This window comes from Mirounga leonina, unplaced genomic scaffold (assembly GCF_011800145.1).
Source record: "Mirounga leonina isolate KUSES-001 unplaced genomic scaffold, KU_Mleo_1.0 Mir_173, whole genome shotgun sequence".
NCBI classification, from domain to species: domain Eukaryota; kingdom Metazoa; phylum Chordata; class Mammalia; order Carnivora; family Phocidae; genus Mirounga; species Mirounga leonina.
The window spans coordinates 27240562-27262375 of NW_023270447.1; the positions used below are offsets into that span (position 1 = coordinate 27240562).

The 21814-nt window shown below is 38.6% G+C and overlaps 1 pseudogene; it reads right to left on the reverse strand.

Moving 5' to 3' along the window:
• Positions 1–6079: 6079 nt before the first annotated feature.
• Positions 6080–6359, reverse strand: LOC118020193 (annotated as a pseudogene).
• Positions 6360–21814: the final 15455 nt, after the last annotated feature.

The following is a 21814-nucleotide window of genomic DNA, read 5'->3' on the forward strand; positions in this document are numbered from 1 at the left end:
CTTCTTTCTTTTTTTCTCTTTCTTTTTACTTACAGTGGCCCACCAATCATCTCTTCAAGTTCTCTCAGTAGTTTAAAGTATAATAATGGAGACCTCAAAGATGTGAACTACTCTAAAATAGCCAAACGATCTTATTCTCTTCCTTTTTTCTTCCTCTTCTCCTTCTCCTCCTCCTCCTCCTTTATCTTTTTTGGTTTATGTTCTTTCCAACCATAGATTTGTTTTAAATTTAAATGCCTAGTGGAAAGAGTTTTCTTTTTTCAGTGAACTAAATAAATTTGGAACTAGTTCTCCAATGTCGACATAGCTAGGATTCTCTGATATTGGTCGTGAGTCTGGAAGTACATGGCTTTTGTGACCCAACCCCCCCTTCCCGCACTGTGATCAAGACTCTCTTCCCTACACAGCTTGTAATAGTCTTAAAATTTTTCAAAACAACCTGCTCCAGGAAAGCCATTCTTAATGCAAGCTGATGCTTGAGTTGACAACAATTTGATATCCCTATACTTGTTTCCTTTTCTATCCATTTGATCTATTTGCCCCAATCTATATCCCTTACTGCTGTCCTTGTCTTTTGTACATCTCGCCCATCTCCTCTCATAGATTATCCTTTCTAGTGTGACAGCTCCCTGTGGTTTTTCTCCTTAAGAAAGATGAAATCATTTCCAGAATTATTAAAGATTACAACATTCTTTTCCTACAGTCCATGAAAGGATGGCAATTAGACTAAAATTGGCCAAATTTTTATTTCAGTAAGTAGAAAAATAGAGATTCCTAATTCCCTTTCATAAGATATTCTAAAATATGCATAAATGCTTTTAAAATCTTTGGAGAAACATTGCACCTATACAGCTTAAAGGCTGGTTGTTACCTTTTAACAAAAAAGTCAGGCAATGAAGAAAGAGAAAGAGATGTCAGGACATGAACCAAAGTCATGGAAACTGTGATGGTCGACCTGTGCTTGGGGGAGGGGCTGATTATGCACACAGATTTTTAGCTAAGTTCCCATACCCAGGTAAAACAATCATAATCATCTTAGACATACTTCAAAATATAATAGCCATGAATATGACATGAGTATATATATATATTTTTTTTTTTTGACATGAGTATATTTTTATGTGCATTAGTATATTTTTCAAAACTCTTCAGGCACAAACTTTATTCAAATAGAAGTTTAACATTTTATCATACCCTTATTGACTTTGAAGTACAAAAACTGGTGTCAGTGAGTTCTAAAAAACTAAACAAATAGAACACTAAAGTCTTAGAAACCTAAGAACCCAGCACCCCTACTCTGATTGGTTTTAAGCCCTGGGTCCTCAGTGCAGCAATCACATGCCACCTCACAAGGTGTTTTGTTGGAGATGATTAGGAACCATGCAGGTGGCAGCATCTTTCTTTGTCAAAGTTACAATCTTTTTCACTGTTCCTGGAATCTACATAAAATAATGATGAAAAGGGTTCATCATACTCAAAACTCAATCTCAAACAAAATGACCAGTAATTGAAAAAACAAAGGTAATTGGCCATGAATGATGGAAGAAATTTCACTAAGGATCTTACTGACTGAAAGAAGTTCAATAACTCTAAAACACTGGAAATATTTTAAGCACCACAAGCCTTAATGTGAGACTGTTAGTAAGGAAAATTTCAGAGTTCTTGATAGTAGAGCATCATGCAGTGATTTGACTATACTCTATAATTTCTAAAATGGACTGCATTTGCTGACCTGACCAGCAATCCCTCCCCTTATCCAATAGCCACTTCATGCTCATTAAATGGCATAGGCATAGGCATTGCTTTTCTTTTCTTTTCTTTTTTTTTTTTAAGATTTTATTTATTTGCGAGAGAGAATGAGAGACAGAGAGCATGAAAGGGAAGAGGGTCAGAGGGAGAAGCAGACCCCCTGCTGATCAGGGAGCCTGATGTGGGACTCGATCCCGGGACTCCAGGATCATGACCTGAGCCGAAGGCAGCCGCTTAACCAACGGAGCCACCCAGGTGCCCGGCATTGCTTTTCTTAACACAGGTGTCGAGTTTATTGAATGTGCAAGACTCTATAGGTACAATAGGAAACATTTTTCTCTCCAATTACTTCCTTTAATCATATTATGTCAGATTCATTTATTCATCCATTTAACCAATATTTATTGCCTACCTACTATGTGACCAAATACTATTTTAGGTCCCTTAGATTATGCAAATGAAAATAAAACAAAACAGACACAGTAATCCCGCCTTATTGGAGCTTAAATTCTAGTGGGGGAGGCAGACAAGGAATGTAGTAGATCTTTACCTGCTTTGGAACTCAGACATATTCCATAGGTTTTTTGCTTTTACATGTATTAAGCATGTCACTTTCAGCTATTAAAAAGTACAGTTCTGTGCAAGCCAAAATGTTTCTTTCACATCCAATTCAAAGCTCCTTTCTCTTCCCCAACTCAAGCCTGCCCACACTAGGACCTCCACTAGGGACAGGACACTTAGCCTCTTCCTTCTACCTCCTCACTTTCCCTTCTCCTCCCATCACTAAGTCTTCAAACTGTAAGAAGCCTGGGTGGTTTTTCTAAGAGCACTCTTACCACCTTCAGCTCCATGTACCAGGGGAGAGAGTTGCCTAAGCGTTTCAGCAACACTTGAGTGAGGTGTCTGTCTCCTCTTCAGGAGGAGATCTAAACAAATGGTTCATCTTCTGAAGTTCTTTGCTTGACTTGAAGTGGGAGAAAGCACAGCCCTCACTCAATGGAAGGAAGATGCCACAGTGCTACTCCTGACAGGCCTCAATTCTTCCTCTACAAAGCATTTTTCGCTTTCTAATTAATCTTACAATGTTAAGGTGGGGGTGGATGATGGATAAAGGTCACAGACCCATTTTTGCTATCTGTTAGCAAGGCCTTCGTGGATAGTGTAGTGCGGTGCTGTCCAGTGGAAATACAGTGCAAACCCCATACATAATTTTAAATCTTCTGGGAGCCACATTTAAAAAATAAAAAAAAGTGAAATTAATTTTACTATTACATTTTATTTATCCACATAAATCCAAAATTGTATTTCAATGAATAATTAATACAAAAATATTAATGAGATAGTTCCTATTCTTTTTTCCATACCACGTCTTTAAACACTGGTGTATATTCTATACTTACAGTACATCTCAGTTCAACTAGCCACATTCCAAGTGCTCCATAGGCTCATGTACCTACCATGGTGGACAACAATGGGCTAGCGCCTCCCTTGAAAGTGGGGTACCACTTTTTGTTCTCGCCTTTTGTACCACAGTCAATACACTGGGGCAATTAGATAGGTCAATTGAGCATTCTGAACCTACACAAATCTTTCTTGTCCACCACGCCATTCCCTCTGCCACTCCTCACATGCTCCACATGGCCATTTCCTCCTTCTCCACTCTCCCTGTGTCTGCTCTGCTTACAGTGATCCATCACATAACCCACGCACTGGGCTCCTCATTGTAAAGAGGATTTTCATAAAATGGCTGGGAAATTAATGAGTGGTCTCAGATGGACCCTCTTGGCCTCAGTTTCCTTCTTTCCTCCCTCCCTGCTGTTTTTACTCTCTCTTTCTTCCTAAAGTATTTAATATGTTAATTGTAATCTTAGTAAAACATTGCCAACGTGCAGGGTGGATGGGGAAAGACAGGCAAAAAAAATGAAAGCTTCCTAATAGTGTCCTAAAATTTCATTTACTGTCCTAAAATGTTATTACAGTACAATTTTGTTTAGGGTCGGGGGTTAGCAATGTAGGATACTACCAGGACACACAACAAAAAATATTGAGACTAAAGATTAGACTCAAAATTTGTCTTAGGTTAATAGATTTTCCAAGTTTTTTGTTAGCTTTTTTTTTTTCTTTCTAAAATGAGCAGATAGGTTATATGACATATTGAAAGAAAAAACACGGAAAGTTGAGGAGGAAAAAAAGCACATCTAATAATTTTCCCAGATAAAGATAATATGGTTTCTTTTCTTCTTTATCTGATTTTTATTTTTTGTTTGTTTTGAGATCCTTTTCTAATTTGCATATAAGTCATGACACTCTAATGTCAAAGGAGAGGAGATTTGAATTACATTTCTCTACATCAGTAAGAGGCTTCAAAAAATAAGAGTTATTTAGTATGTTCAGGAAAAAGTTATTGACTATAATTTGAGGGTTAAATATTGAAGAGTAAATACTCAAGCCTTCCAAAGCTGAGTTTTGACAGGAATTTAAATGATCTTTAGCCAAATAGTAAAATAGCCAATATCCTGAAGGAAATGATTGTAGAAATACCTTAGATTATTTCTTCTCTCAGAATTACTATTTTAACTATGAAAAGTTAAGATGCTGCCTTTAAAATACAATATAAAATGTAGGTCTTATCCAGTTACGAATAATAAAGATCTCATTGTGTTGCTGCAAGCAAAGTACCTGGAGAAAACCCAATTAGGGCGATTATATTCTGCCTATATACATTTTTCTTAGCAATTTTGATTTGATTCAGGCTTAAAACTCTTTCTATTCAGCAACTATTTACAACTGGATGAGGTGAAGCATTTCATTTGTTGGTGGAGTGATTTCCATAAATATGACAGTGAAATGTTCTGAAACCCTTCAATATTAACATATCTTGCAAAAGAAATACATTACTTAATCATTAAATAGGATACTAATGAGTCTTGATTAAACTTCCCAGATAAACATTGCATTGACATCTAGTGGCTATAGAGGCTGATAACAGATATACTATATTGAAAGCACATGGAGTATTAATGTTTTCCATTTAAAATGTTCTTAAATGAAAAATGGGCAAAGTATACCTAATACTGAATAATGTTGAGGTATTGATAAGAAAGTATACAATTTATTTGTGTTGATATGTTAAAAGCCAGGGATGGATCTGGGATAGTCTGAAAAAGAATCCTATCACAGTTGCTCAAGAACTAGGAAAAACACCTAGATACTTGGTAACAGGTGTACTAAAGGCCCATCAACAGTAACATCTAAGTAACAACTAGGGCGCAGCAACAACCATTACGGAGCTCCTGCCACGTCCCAGCCCTGCAATGCGGTTAACAGATATCCTCTCACTTAGATTTCGGAAATATCCTCCAAATGAGAGAAAATTTACACCTCTGTGTTACCAGTGAGGAAACAGATCATGAGGGGTTAAATTGCTTGCTGAAGTCACAAGTGAAGTCAGGATTTGAAACCAATCTATCCCCTTCCCAAGTCCAAACTCAGAGAAACCACACTTCTATTAATACCCAAATCTACATGCTAATGACTTCCTTTAAAATTAACAAGTTAAAAATAATCATATTAATCGTTTAACTCGCTTTTTAAAAAACCCATTCTGTGATTTTGTGACAACCGAATCTTGCTTATTGATTCTTGAGCCATTATTATTCTTGGGTGTTACTTTGAGCTTGTTTCTACATCTGGGATTGACATTCATAATCATGTGACACGTGTGCAGTGAATAACTTCGAAACGAAGTGCATCCAGAAAGAAGATAGGTTTCTAGTCACTGGTATAGATTCTTTGACTTAAAAAAGTTGTTTCTTTTCCTCTGAAAGAAGACTGCTTTGAAAAGCTGTCATAGAAAAGCATCACGGCAAGAAATAAATTTACAGGAGGGAGTTGAGAAACACGAGGTGGTGGTGACCTGCTAAATGAGAATGCAGAACTTGAAAGAGGGTAATGGAGACAAGAAAGGGCAGAGGGAGGCCAGGAAGAAGCTGAGTGTAGGATCTGATGAGACAGGAAATGGTGGGTGGCAGCGGTGGGGGACAGAAACAGGGATAACGATGGGTTTTGCAAAGCTCAGTTCAAGTGGGAAACAGGCCCTTAGGTGGAAGGCAAAGGGCATCCCTTCCTTCTACAGTTTTTCATGTAAGTGTATAATCTGCATAATCTGACAAAGAATAGAGCACAGACATAGATGTATATATATATATAAAGGATCCAAATGCACTTTATTTCTTCAATCATGCCATATTTTAATGGGTGCACGTGCTTTTACTTGGCATCAATTATGAGTTGGTTTTGAAACAATTCAGTATTACACCAGCTGGGCTGATTACTGGTCTCTCCATTCCTTTGGGGTGCCTCTGCCAACAGGGGACAGGTTCCATTCTATTCCAGTTTGTGTTGCTGTATATGCCCAACACTTTCTGTGTTGCTGTATGGGCATATACAGCAACACAGAAAGTGTCTCCCCTTGCGAATACAGCATTACCGTATTTGTCATGGAAATCAGGAGTCCATTTCTGGTGGCTCTGCCTTGCCATTGTTTGCTGAATGCTTTGAAGTCAGAGACAACTTAGGGCATTTTTGGCCATGGGAAACATCCTGAAGCTGGAGACAGAACAGTGTGGCTACAGCGGCTGGTTTGCTACAGCTTCGTGCTAAGTCCTCTCGCCCAGACATAGATGTATATAACTCTCAGTTCGATGTATTCCTTCGTGGCCCTTTGGATGTTCCTGGCTCAGTGTTACCAGTGGGAGTCTGGATGAAATGAGTTGAGGAAAGGAAGAAGAACAGGGGTGAAGAACAATTGTGTTTCTAAGGATTACAGTAATTCTAGGAAATCTAGAGAGGCTTTTGGTCATCCTCATCGTGGAACAGTCCTCTGCATGCATCCATTTGGTATACAAGCATTTAGGAAGTATCGCTATCAGTTCCCAAGGCAGACGCTCCTCCAGATCTATAATTCTGAGGTTAGCTTGGAACCGAAGGAGGCTCTGGGAAAGAGAATAGGGAGACAATTGGATAGGATGTGTTTAAGAAACACACTGGCGAGGTGTTCATAATGAGCAAAGAAATAACAAGAAGTCTGACAGTAGCGTTTTGTACAGGAAAACAATGAGCATTTTGGGACGAGACAGACAGAAAACTGCAGTCTGAACCAGAGAAGTCCACTCTAATGAGATAAAAAAATCACTGAGTCTTAACTTCGTTCTTGGGTGAAGATGGAAGAAAGGAGTAGAGCCTGCCTGTGGGTTTTCGGATAATGAGAAAGAAATGGGTAACACTGAAAAGGAAACGTTTTCATGCTTAAACTGGCAATGAGATACCAAAGATAGCTAAAGATAGGAAATTGGATAAGAACTGAAAACTCAGAAGGATAACAGTTGATCTGTAGTAGTTTGGGGGATGAAAGAGTATAAAGGGAAAATAAGAAAGAAGTTGAGAGCAGATGAGAGGCTGTAAGTGAGTTTGCCAGAAGCACGGAGCACTGTGATGTGATCCTTCTCAAAAGACAGCAGATCAAGGAGCTGTGTGCCTGAAATCAACGGCAAGATGGAGAAGCAATTTTTTTTTTTTTTTAACTATGTATAAGAGAGGACATCGGTGTCTTTCAGACCAAATCAGAGAAAACTGAGGCAAAAAGCCTTGACAGCTGTGTTTCCCAAATTTGGCTGCACGTTAGAATCTCCCGGAGAGCTTAGAGAAATCTCCTGATGCTTGTGTTGCGCCCCACACCAAGACATCGGAGTGTGTAGGGTAGGAGCCACGCCTCTGCATTTTTTAAATATCTGCAGGTGATTCCAATTTGCAGCAACGTGTGAAAACCACTTATTTATAGAGCATGCCCTGAATGTTTGGAGGGAATTTGAAGAGCAGATGGTGAATGAATTGGTTAAAAAAGAATGACCAAAATCATCTCGTGATACGGAAGTGTGCATTATTAATGACCCACACACATCCTAACACTAGCCACTCACTGGATTGTGCTTGTTTTCTTGACCTCTCACTTCTACCGACGTTCCCTGACAGTTTATTTTTGTTATCGTGATGCATTGAATTTCCTCTTACTATCTCAGTATATTAACATACTGAGCACACAAATTACAGAACTTTGTATGTCAATTGAAAAATGAAAAATGCTAGGTTGATGAAAACTTGGCATAAATTAGTCACAACATATTCAAAAAATGCAGGTTGAATGCTGAGCTGCACACAGGATACGCATAAAAATCTGATGCAGTGATTATTTTGTTCAGCGGGTATTGGATTTATGCCATCGTCCTTTAAATATTAACAACTTATGAGGTATTGGAAATGCTTCTATCCAAATTTGTGAGGTGACTCCAAGTCACAGTTTGCTCCAATTTGGTTTTGCTTTTTTAAAAACACAGTTCGTGTGCATTTTTGTCACAGAAAACTTCTTTTCCCACGAGAAGTCAACCCTTAGCAAAACATCCTGAAAAATGATGGTGTGCATCTTATTTTTCTTCTTTGATTAGGCTTGCTTAATTCTGTATTATCTGCCTTTGCTTTGATGCCAAACAAGATTAAATTTTCAAGTATAGTATGCTAAATTTATAATGTGAATTTAAAACAAAATTACTTATAAGAAACCAACATCAGCACCTAGGGACAAGGCTGAGCTATTAGCATAATTTACACCAGTAAAGATATTCTACCCTAATTATTTGTGGCCAATTATCAATTACTGGTCAATGCTAGAATCATTCACCGTAATTATTTCCCTAAGGAATCTTCCCTGGATATAATGGAGAGTTTCATCATATTTCTTTTCTTAGCAAAACAATTTTTTTTTTCTACAAGATTTTTCATCTACAAGAAAACCAAATCTAAATCTTTGCTACTGAGGATGTCTCTAAGATTTTACGTCTTTGGGTCCTAGATATCCAAAGCAAAAACTAAATATATCCATGGCCGACATTAGAAATTTCTAGAAAGAATGCCTAAAACACTGCTATTTCATCTTCTTATTAGTTTTGATTAATTTCAAATCTGAATTTTTTTTTTTGAAATTGAACAGATTGATTTATACTTCCTAAGTTAACATTTTAAACGTTAATTCCTTTCCTTACATACAGGTTTTTTTTTTCTATTAAAATCAATCGCAAAGCCTGCAAACACTAACGTTACATTTGAATTCCTAATGACTCCTCCTATTGTCTCATTTCTGTTTGAACCTGTCAATCAATGGTGAAAAGTGCTAATCACTCCCAGAAATCCCAATCTTGCTCACAAAAGTACCAGTCACTGAAAAATAATACCGATTGGTCATGGATGGGCAGGAAATCTCACTAGGGATCTAACCGCACAATGGAGTTTATTAAGTCCATTTTGCTCAAATCCAGCTCTCCCTGCATGCAAGGGTTTGGAACTTTAATTTCAAAGTCAGCTAAAACCAGCTAAGGTAACTTATATTCATTAGCCTAGCTCTGACTGAAGCGCTGTGAAATCTCTTGGTTAGTACTTTTGGCTCTGGATAATAGCAGAAGCATTTATTTTTACTCTTTATTTTTCTCCCCTTCTTTTTAAAGAGGGGGGAAGATTCTTAGTTGGATGCTAGTTGTTTTAAATTCTTAATTGGTCCACGTTCTTATTCAGCTGCTTATTATTTTCACATTTCGTTCTTTGGAGTGACTAGACATCCACAAGAAGGATATTTCCCACTAATTCCCCCCATGCAGCAGTGTTCTCTCAAAGCCATGGCCACATTTATTACTAAAAAGCAGCTATGCTGTGTACATGCAGCATGGGCCACAGAGTATCGTAGCCTCAGGTCACAGAGAGGGATGAAGGTCAGCAGGCTTATTGTCCACATTATGCAGAACACCAACTTTCTTTCAGCCTTTTTTTTTTTTTTTTTAACTGCAGCTTATTTGCTTTCTGTGAGGGGGCAGCTGCAGGGGGCTGGTGTGAAGGAAGAAGAGGAAGACGGTAGTATCATTAAAGAATAAACAGTAATTACCTTGTAGAAATCTCTAGAGTGATCGATTACCTCTCCAGCTTATAAGAATAGGCCTGGGAATATACAATAATTGATTTCTATTACTTATGTGTGTTTTCCTTTTCACTTTCCGAAGAAGCAATGTAGTTTAATTGACTTTAATTCCAGATTACGTATCTTTATGACTTTTTCTGGAGTTGGCTAGGGATGAGTAGAGTTGCTAGCCCCCTGAGCCGTATTACCCATCGGAAGTAGGCAGGTACGTGTGTGTGCCCGCGTGTACGTGTGTGAGCTATCCTATGTTGCATGTCATCACACATCTTGCCCTTATCACTGGGTTGCTTTTGTCTTTTCATGTAGGTACTCGTTTAGGTTTAGATGGACTCAGAGGAATTCCAGGGTTAATCAAAACTTGAGAGCGAGCAGTGGCTTTAGCAAGGTCTGGCACTGGCACAATGGGAACGAGACCTCTCCCAGGCACGCCTGCTGTAAGTTGGGGCACGGTCCCTTGAGCATGCTGGAGTGGGGCGCCATCAGACCTTAAATTGTGCCGTCCCTGTTGTGATGCCACGGGTCTAGTCACGTCCCTGTGAAATCACAGGGGACTGAATTTATTTAACCTATATCTTCTACTTATACTTTGACATCGTGAAAATCAGACAGGTTTTGGAATGACTGTATGCCTTTTCCTGGCTGGGAAATTGAGGCATAGATTGTTACATAGTGCATCTAGAAGAAAAGGAATCAAATGAAACCAGACCTTGCATTTGACGACACTGATAGTGGCTTGGGCTAGATAAAATTTTGCCACTAGACTAAGTAGAGAGGACAGTATTCTCTGAACTGTGTCTCCTGGCTTCCTGGCAAATTAAATCACTTTCGGGGTTTGTGGAAATTTACACATTCTTTGTACACTATATATTCATATGTATACATACCAGAAATGTATGATATATATATATGCATTATATATACATATATATATATATGTATATATAATACCTTTCACAACAAGTAATAAATATTGGCTAACTGACTTTTCTCCCCCTTTTTGAAAACAGTTGTTCCCTTTTCATATTTTTGTTTCCATTGCTTAACCCTGGCATATTTTAGGCGACTGAAAATGCATGTTGTGAGTCTCTGATTCCTGAAGGATTGATTATATCATTTGGGCAGATGCTGAGATGTCCACTTTTTCTTTGTTTGGACAAAAGTGATTAAGATAATATTTATTCTTTGGTACTATAAACAAAGCAATGTTACAAAATAACAAAAGATAGCAGAAGTAAACAATGCCTGCAATACTTCTTTAATTTCAGTGGTGCAAAAGAGCTGCAGATATTGATATAGGGATGCAAAACTCCCTAGGAGCTGGTTACGTCAATATTTGGGGGGCCTAAAGAAGTTTTTTTTTTTTTTAAGAGATGATTTTTTTAAAAGATTTTATTTATTTATTTGAGAGAGAGAATGAGAGAGAGAGAGAGCTTGAAAGGGGTAGGGTCAGAGGGAGAAGCAGACTCCCCGCCGAGCAGGGAGCCGGATGCGGGACTCGATCCCGGGACTCCAGGATCATGACCTGAGCCGAAGGCAGTCGCTTAACCAACTGAGCCACCCAGGCGCCCCAAGAAGTTTTTTAGTTCTTAATATTCTTGTGCACTATGATTCCGTTAATGAAAAATCTACTGGATTAGCAAGAATCGTGGTAGTAGTTAGCACCTGCAGCTTAAAAGATTTAGGATTTTTCTGAATGAATTTTTCTGAGTTTTTCCCTCCTTCTAAGCATGGAGCAAAATTAATTATTTTAACATAACAGATATACAATATAGGAGTTAATTTCTGTTACCTTACTTACACAATGTCTTATAGAAATAAACCCGGTTGCTAAATATCCAAACTACTAATTCTGATATCTAACGTACACATTTCCCTCACAATAGTATAGAAGCATTTTCCAAGTTCGAACGTACAGATTCCAGCTCAGTGAATTCTCAATGAATCGACACTGCCGAGTTGCCTTCTGTCGAAAGAATGATTGCTTTTATGTTGTGTAAAATATTTGTAGCTCTAAGAAGTCAGATTGTAGAATTTGAAGTTGTCACCCTAATAGTGAACGATTTCACAGACAATACGGTGGACCTAAACAGTGCAGCTGAAATATGTAGCCACAGACATTGGGGTATCACTTGGACAATGCCCCAAATAGCATGAGTGACACTTGATGGTGGAACACTGGGCCACTGGTACTTAGTGATCTCGCGCTTTGTCAAGTATTCCTTTTTCTTCCCTTTTATTTTCTCTCCCTGGTGGCTATTTGTCATTCTCAGAAGACTACAGACTTCCCTTCCCCTGGACCTTTTTGAACTCTGCTGTCTTTGAACATCATGGATATTGCCAAAGAAACTATTTACTAGGCAGTAATTATACGCCACCCCCGTGTAAAGGTAAATGATAATGAGGTATGTGCGAAGAATAGGCAGCCCTGTCAAAGGGAAAAAGAGCGGCTTTTAAAACTTAGAGCCATACAAAATGCCTTATAGACTTGTTCTGGAGTAACTGTATCAATTAACCACGCTAAAAGCTCTAACTCAGATGGGCACTGCACACAGCATGTCTACTAGTGTTTTATTATCAAGTCCATTATGATGAGTTCTTGTCCTAGACAAAGGGAGAACAGAAAAAGAATTCAGGCTGACAAATTAGACTTGAAATCAGTTTCATTTACATAACGACTGGAAGTTCATTAATAACAGAGTTTTAATTATTCATGCTCTTGTTTCACTAGATACAGCAGTTTTCCCCCTGCTGTGCGGGATGTCTGGATTAGCTAAAATGAACCTTGGCAAACGGATAGGCTGCCCGGATACTCAGATGCTTTTCTATTTTCACACCACTAGAGATGGGGGTGGGGGTGGGGCAGGAGGGAGTGTGTGTAACAATTGGGGCTGGGTAATGAGGGGGGGTGGAGAGCAGAGGAAGGCACTGAATAGAGAAAAAAGAAAGCTTGCTAGCAGGTTTGGGAAGAGAAAGAGAAGGGAAAAATTGCAATTGTTGTATAAATTTGTACTTGATGGGAGCTTCCACCTGAGATGATAATACTTTAAATATCAATCATTTCGAGATTTCCTGATGGGGCATACTACTAATATGACTCTGTGTGTGTGTGTGTGTGTGTGTGTGTGTGTGTGTGTGTGTGTGTGAACATGCACGCACGCCTGTGATTCTTTTTCTTTGGATATAGGAGCACTAATAGGTTTTTTTGGGGTTTTTTTTTTTTTTTTTTTTGGTTTGCTTGTATTAAAAAAGAGAACGAGAGAGAGAAAGAAGGAAAGAAGAAACTTTTCCCCCAATTCCACAATATCTGGACAAATCTGAGAAACAGGTTTAAAGAGGCTTCAATACAAAGTTCGTTAATGAGAGCAGTGGTGGTATTTTCATTCCTGCTAGTAAGAAATAATGACACTAAGGATACTTTCCCGCAAAGAACTTCAACTGTTTTCACACACATCAATCTCCTGCTACAGTCTCAGCGCCACCTCGTGAAGTAGTTCAGGGCTGATTGGGCAGGGGATTATTGCATTTCTGGTTCATTTGCTGTCTGTATATTTTACGGGCTAATTTAGGTAACTATCTCACGAGAAGAGAATCTATGACAAATAAAAACAAGGCTCAGTTCTTCCCAACACCCCTCTAGCTCAGCAAGGTGGGGGAAGAAGCTGGAGGAGAACCTCTCTTCGTTTTGAAATCGCACGACAACTGCCGGTTGGAACTGCTGTCTTTGGAACTGCTTTGTAATAAAGTTCTTAGTTCGGGGAACCATCATTTATAAGAAACAAATATTTTGAAGAAAAAAAAATTAGTAAGGAGAAACGACATTTAACAAGAGGGAACCGAGTACCCAAGCGCTTTGTCTGTGTTCTCCTGCTTGATTTAACCTTCACAAAAATTATTATATCCATTTTACCATTTTACTGAGGGCAAAATGAAGCCTCAAAGAGACCAAGAGTGCAGCTAGTGAAGGAGGGGGTGAGAAATCAACCTATGTCTGTCTGACACCAACTTCCCCCTGCTACATATGCATCCACATCCAGGAGACAATGGTTGCTAATATGTTTATACAAAGTTGATACAATTTGTTTTATTTTTCTGTTAATTTTCTCTGCCCTCTCACCTCTTAATGATTTTCTACAAAATAAATAGAACGACTTGGGTTTTTTTTGTTTGTTTGTTTTGAGAATATAGATAGCTTTCTTAGATCTTGACTAACCAGAAAGTCATAAAAATCAAATATTTAAACAGTTAATACAGGAGCAAGGTGCTAATATGAACAAGGTCAATTTCTAGTAACAATAATTGAGTAAGAATTAGACAGACTACCTGATAACTTTAAGTCAAATGCCACATTTGTAGATCACACAGGAAAAAAATTAATCACCAGAAGCTGCCACCTTTCATTACTTGAAGTTTGTTTCTAAGTGGGCATTTTGTCCACATACTGTGAAGGGCAATCATGGACTAATAAAGCCAACGTTTTCTTTCTTTCTCCTCTCCCCTTTCCTTCCTTCTTCCCTCCCTCCCTTTCTTCATTCCTTTCTCTCTCTTCCTCTTCTTCTCCTTCTACTTCTTCCTTCTCTTCCTTCTCCTCCCCTCTCCCTCCTCCTCCCCTTCTTCTTCTTCTTCTTCTTCTTCTTCTTCTTCTTCTTCTTCTTCTTCTTCTTCTTCTTCTTCTTCTTCTTCTTCTTCTGTAGGGCTATCAGCTATTCATTTATGCTGTGAAGAGTTCACATTTACTGGCTAGTTTTAAGTTTTATTTACTCCTTTTCCGAGGCAAGTCCACCCACCCAACCCTGTTTTATAAAGCTATCTTTACATCAGAGATTTTGAATGACTAATTATTGCTTCAGAGTGATGAGAAGCTCTCAACACATTTATAATATTTTACCTTTTTATCTCTCTGAAGTATATATAGAGATATTAAGGTACAAAGAGGTTTGACTCAGGGGGAAAAAAAAACACAAGTGTTTTGAAAAGATAAAACAAGATCCTTCACTAGAGAGCTACCCCAAGCAACACACACTAGATTTCAGAGTAAAATACAATAAGTGGACAGTTAGCAATATGTAAACATCAGAATCTGTTCAGATGGCTGGGACATTATTGACTCCAGTGACATCCAAAACGGCACATTCACAAAAGTTGCCTGAGCGATCTGAAATTCAAGCTAAGGATTCCTTCTAAATCTTTGACCAAAGATTACTGCAAAAATCGGATGCTTTTGAAAAAGAGAATGAAAACAAACCTTTTAATAAAAAGCTGAAGCAACTATTTTTTCAAAAATGCCTTAACTGCGCAATGGGTGGTGTGTTTGTGCGGCTTTAAACACATATTTCTTCTGATTTTCTGGGCTCTTTTACTCCTTTAGAAATGTAGAAATATTGCCAAAGGACAAAGAAAACAATGGAAGGTAGTGTGGGAAGAGGAGGAGACGGAGGAGACATCTGGATTGCGTTTGATCTGGCAGCTCTCTCCCCCTGCCCCGTTAGGAAGCTGCTGCCCTGGGCAAGCGGGAGGGGGCTGCCCGTGCTGGTATTTGATTTCCAGGTGCAAGTATTCACTCATCTAAATCCTGACCATATGCTGTCATACATCTGCGGAAGTACTGCTGCTTCCTTTTGAACTGGATAGAAAACGTACACCTGACTGACGCGTGCAAGATAGATGGTCCCGAAGCAGCGAAAACTCCAGCAGTTTTGCAGGGAAGACTGAAGCCATGGAAATGTGTCGAATAGCTTGTGTCCTGACGCGTCTTTTGCCTGGTGAGAGAGGCATTCAGAGGCGAGTCGGTAGGAGCCAGGAGAGAAAAAGTTTCCAGCCCCATTTCGGACCATTTTGTTCATCATTTGTAAAGTTGAAAGGGATGACTCTTCAAGCCCCTAAGGCATATCCAACCCGTGGGAGGGGGGGACATGTTGAAGACAGCAATCCTGCTGCCTAAGATGCAGTTTAGGGGAGAGAGTAAGTTCTAGAGGTCTGCTGTGCAACATTGTGCCTATTGTTGTATCTACACTTAAAAATATGTCAAGAGGCCAGATTTCATGTTAAATGCTCTTACTACAACAAATGAAACCAAATGAAACAACACCATTCACTAATCATTGGCAAACTGCAGTGTTGCGGGACATTGTTATTTGCCAAACGGAACAGAGAGTTTATGTGGGATGATTATTTATTGTGTGCATTTGGACGGCGACATTGGTTTATTTATCTGATTCACAGTTGTGTCATTTGTAAAATGAAGACGATAATGTTTCTCATATTGGGTCTTTGTTAGAATTCAAGATAATACAAGTGAAAGCATCATAGTTGCTTAAAAGGTGGCATATATTGTTACTATGTGACTAAAAGTTAGGAAGCCAGTTTTGTCCATTGGGCATTCAATTTATAATTTGAAGTTACATAAATTCCACAGAGGCAAATTGAAAGGCATGTGTGATATGCTTTCAGGCCTAGGGTCAGTAATGATTGCAAAGGCGGCTCCCATTGTGGAATGATACAGGGCCTCCATTTGGAGAGTGTAACAAGTACTGAGCTGTAATCAGAAGAAAGCCCTTAAAAGGGAACACTTTGAAAGTGTCAAAACTTTTTTATTTCACCTCTGGGCCATTTTATATATAAGCCCAATATTTTTTTTTTAAAGATTCACTTGGCTGGATATCTTTGTTAACTCTGTTTTGTAGAGGTTTGTTTGGGTATTTTTATTATTATTACAAAGGAATGTAATAAAAAGGAAAAATTACAAATATATTTTTATCAGCGGTATTTTACTATATTCCAATCTTTTGATTGTTGGTCAAGAATCAAATACTGTTAACAGTATTATTTTATTAATAAACAAAAACTTAATTCCCTGACAATGGTAAGGGATAAATAATACTATTTTAAAAAATAAAGAAAAACTTTCAGAAAAAGCTGGTTAATATTGAATGTCTTTTTTTCCTAGTGTATTAAAAGTAGATACCTATGTTTTCCTTTTGTAATATTTTGATGTTTTTAAAAATAGAGAATGGAAAATTACTGTTTGTGTTCCACATTAACTTACTATTGAGCAGAAGCATTTTTTTTTTTTCTGTACTGAAGACTTTAGAGACCTTGAATTTTTGTTACACTGAAGGAAAAAATAAAAAAGTAAAGGTTAAGGGAAAAAGAGATTATCCTTACTGCATTTTGCAGCATATGAGTTTGGTAGAATTCTTGTTCCCTTTCATGCATTAATCCTCTCTTGTGACAGATGGAAAATGAATTTAGCACCATACTGGGGGACTCCTTGGATTGTGATTTAAAATATCCAAAGGATAGGGGCGCCTGGGTGGTTCAGTCAGTTAAGCGTCTGACTCTTGATTTCGGCTCAGGTCATGATCTCAAGGTCATGAGATGGAGTCCCACATCCTGTTCCGAGCTCAGCGGGAGTCTGCTTGAGATTCTTTCTCCCTCTTCCTCTGCCCCTCCCCCAGGTCTTGCATGGGCAAAAAAAAAAAAAAAAAAAGATTTTATTTATTTATTTGAGACAGAGAAAGTACGAGAGAGAGAGAGCATGAGTGGGGAAGGGAGCAGAGGGAGAAGGAGAGGGTGAGGCAGACTCCCCGCTGAGCAGGGAGACTGATGTGAGACTCCATCCCAGAACCCCGGGATCATGACCTGAGCCGAAGGCAGACGCTTAACTGACTGAGCCACCCAGGTGCCCCCTAAATAAAACTTTAGAAAATAAAATAAAATATCCAAAGGATAAATAAAATGTGAATCAAACTTACAATTCTGTGCATTGAGTTTCAGGTCAAGTAATAATGTACTAAGGGAGGAAGGGAGCAGAGACAGAGAAGTGAAGTGGAGAAAAGCAGTGATAACAACAACAACAAAAAGATAGCAGAGAAGGAAAGGGGAAGAAGGGAGTAAAAAGGAAGAAAATAAAAGGCAAAAGAAGGAGGCAACAAGTGGGATGAATTCTTTGGAACAGTGTAAAATCAGGAAATATTTTGTGGGAAGGCAACTTGACAGGCAGAAACACAACAATGAAATAAAAACATCCATAATGAAGCCACTTGAAAATGTTTTACTCTCTTGGGTTGAAAGTTGCTGCTTATTTGGGAAAGACGGTGCAATGGAAATGTAAAGTGAGTTTCATCAACAAATGGATATTTATGGACCAGGGACGTGACTAAATTCTGTGAGGCGGATAACTGCTACAGGAATAATGGTTTGAATAGAAAAATAATTTGTATCTTACAAGCATTTGCTATTTCTTTATGTGTCATATCCTAGGTAAATTACTTGAAATCCACACTTACATCGTGAATGTTACACTTTGAAGATAATCTCAGCAATAAATTCTATCAGTGCATCGATACTGAAATCAACTGCCTAGACCCTTATATATTTATTCTTTTGTTTATGAGATTTTTTTACAGCTCATTCTGAAAATGAGAAACTTGGAAATTTGTGATTGTAATTTCTGGTGATTTAAAAGTTATTTGAATTCAAGTTTCAAGTACCTAAATGCTATACCTCAAACACTCACCATGACCTTTGGAAAATCTCAGGATGGCCTCCATCCTTGATTCATCACTTTTTCTTCCCAGTCTTTCTAAAGCCTTGACTTGAACTTCAACTGTCTTAAAATTCCAAATTCCCTTCAGTGTTTGATGCCACATCTATAATGCTGAAATAACGTGTACGTATACGTTTAGTTCTTTCTTCTAAACTTTGCCAAAAAAGAAGAATATATGTAATTTTTTTAATTGATCTCTCCTTTCTACCTGCTCTTTTTTTTTTAAAAAGATTTTATTTATTTATTTGAGAGAGAGAGAATGAAAGACAGAAAGCATGAAAGGGAGGGGGGTCAGAGGGAGAAGCAGACTCCCTGCTGAGCAGGGAGCCCGATGCGGGACTCGATCCCAGGACTCCAGGATCATGACCTGAGCCGAAGGCAGTCGCTTAACCAACTGAGCCACCCAGGCGCCCCTCCTTTCTACCTGCTCTTAAAGGACTTCTCCAACTCCTACACAGAAGGGAAAACAACAACACATGGCTTCTTCTTTTATCATTTTCTAATAAGTAACAGGCCTCTGAGGTGCCTGGATGATGTGCCTCATACTCAGCATTGTAAGCACTGTCACTTTTTATTCTCAAGAGCAAGAAACTTTTAACTATCGCCCCTTTTCCAGGGAGGCAACGAGAGTCACACAGCACAGTGTTGGAGGTGGAATAGAATTCAGGAGTGGCCCATTCCAAAGCCACATCCTTATATATCCCTCCTTCTAGTTAGTTATCCCATATGCCTTAGTTTGCTTCCACCTTCTACCAATAGGCTTCTGAAGCTAAGGTTCTCTAGGGCAACCATCAGGCTCTCCTCAGCTGTGCTTTGATATAGGGACGGGCACAGAGTAGGTTCACAAAAAGTTTTTGGCAAAAATACAGTAAATCCCGTTCCAGCTTTATAATCAAGCTACCCTTAAGTGTTGCAGAAAGCTCCTGCGTCTTCTGGTTAGGTTTCTGATGATCTCAAGCCCATCTGCATGCTCCACCCACAGGGTGCGAGAAGGAAGCTGGAGTATGATATTCCTCGTCATATACGGGGACTCCAGACTTGCAGGTCCATACCGGCAGTCCTAAATTTCTTGTTTAAAGTCATTTACACAAACAGGATGTTCACTCTAAGTTTCTGCAGAGGAAGCCCTTCTACTGGTAAACTGGGAAATTCTCAAATCCCAGTGGCGCATGTGCTTCAGAATCATGGGGACTTTTCTTTCACAGAAATATATGAACAAACCTGGCTCTGTGGAGGGAAAAGAAAAGCAAGAAGCATTCCGATGATGAAGGCCCCAGATGAAGGGAGTGCTCTTAATTTCTGAGCGTTTGTGAAGTGACATGTCCAAGTCTGTAGTCCATTTATTGCTGTTTTGGCTGGCTCTCGCCAGGTGTTTTTCAACGAAGCACTAAACTTCCCCTCGTCGACTCCAAAAGGAAATCTTCAGGTAGGTTTAATGCAGAAGATTAAGACTGCATTAAGATTAAGTCTGAAATGTTCTGCTACCAATTAGCCCTCTAGTATTTCTGTAAGCCTTGAATTTTTGATGTGATCAATGACACCATAGAGCCATCTTCTGTGGAGTGGTTATTAAAGATATAAAAATCAATACAAAGATGATACTTGGAAATCTATATCACGAGATAATGAATCACCATGAGAGCCGACTAAGAAGAATGTCAGCAAACCAAACAAGGTTTGTGCATAACAAAGTATCTCATGCCAGTAGAATTTAAGCTAAATTTTGCATGAGACAGAAGTCTTCAGGCTACGCTTATGATACATTTGCATGACAAGGTTTTAATAAGATGAAAACACAAGCCCAACCAGGCAAAGGGCTTCTAGTAACATTTGGAAAAAAAAAAAAAAAAAAAAGAGTGGGGATTGAGATGTTTACGACTGAGCCAATAATGGCACGATTTAACTTTAACTAATGATAAAATAGCATTAAAACTTTCTCTGTCGGTAATCCTCATTCAATTTCTTTTAAATGAAACATTATTTGCCTGCATTTTAAGTCCGTAAGTACTGATTGTTATTGGAGCTGTGTATTGGAGCTTCACAGAATAGTCCAAATTTAATTTGAACTGGGGATTGATTTCGTTTCCTTCAAAGGAAGATTTTTTTTCCTTCCAAAATTGAGCTGGTGCATGACTTTGCAAGTTCATTTTGGTTTTCTCCTTGACACAATTGTCAGTGACAGGAGAACATTTATGTGTTTTGTCCTTAAGGGACATCACGACATTGCTAATGAAGCCACAAATGACTGGGAGCTATTCTTTGGCTTTAGAGATATGGATTCCCTATGATCTCATGTCATCGCTGACAGAAAAAGCACAAATAAACCAGGCTGCCCTGTCTCCACTACACTAAACCACTGTATATTTAATAGATATAGAGTTTTATGCTTGAGATTTTCCAATTTACAACTACATAAATAAACTTTTATAGACAGGGATTAGGTAAGGGTGTGTTTTTGTGTATTCTGGGTGGTGCAGAAGTCATAAATGTTTCTATTTCCTTCTTTCTTCAGGCACATATACGAGTCCCTCATTAGCACTCGTCAGTGGCAACCATTCTAGAAAGACCTGCTCATAACCACTGACTGTCAAGTCCTTAATAGCAAAGCCTGGCTCTTCATTAACCAGTAAGCTTACTGATTTACCAAGAGATGTCTTTGCTTTTCTTGGAATTTTTTCATCCATGTCTCATCCTAGTGCCAACACCATTTCCAGAAAGTGAGACAACGATTTGTTTATGCTATTTCATATTACGCATGGTTTTCTCTGTGTTTTCAATGCATGTTTCAAAGGTTGCCTTGATCAGTCAAGGTGGATTTCCCAGAGATTTTTTTTTTTCTCCCAACATGTCATGTAACAATAAGAGAGCTAGATACACCTTATGTAGTCTTAACAAGTCTCCAGTTTTGACTTAATTTGTTTCCCTCCCTTTCACCCCCTGAGGGTCCCACAACAAATGAACCGTTCAGTAGTATAGAACAAGGGGAGTTAGTTTAGATTTTAATAAAACACAGACCTCTTGTGGGCAGTATCTACACTGATGCCGAAAGCATGCAGATTAAAATATTGTAGTGTCTTGATTGTCCTGACAACTCCCGATCATCCTCCTGAGCCCCCATTGCCTGGGAAACCTCAACACCCACAGGGGTTCAGTTCTCAGCCTCATCAATGGTACTAATACCTCCGCTTCTTTATCTTTGTCTGTAGAATCTACACTACAGAGGCATGAATATACTTAGCTGTTTCTCAATACTTTTAGACTCAGGATTTAAGTTGGGTAGTCCCTCATATCTCTTTTAGGTAATGTGAGGGGGAAAAAAAAAGAGGTGTGAGAAATGCTATTCTCACAGGCAAGAGGCTTATAGGTAGCATTTAAGGAAGTATATATATTTTTTGGAACAAAAAGATTTTGCAAGCTATGGAAACTTTTAGTCTTCATAACCTTTGTCCTGTTCTCTTGGGGATGGGTTTTGATGCCTTGAAAGGTATTATTCATTTATTTAC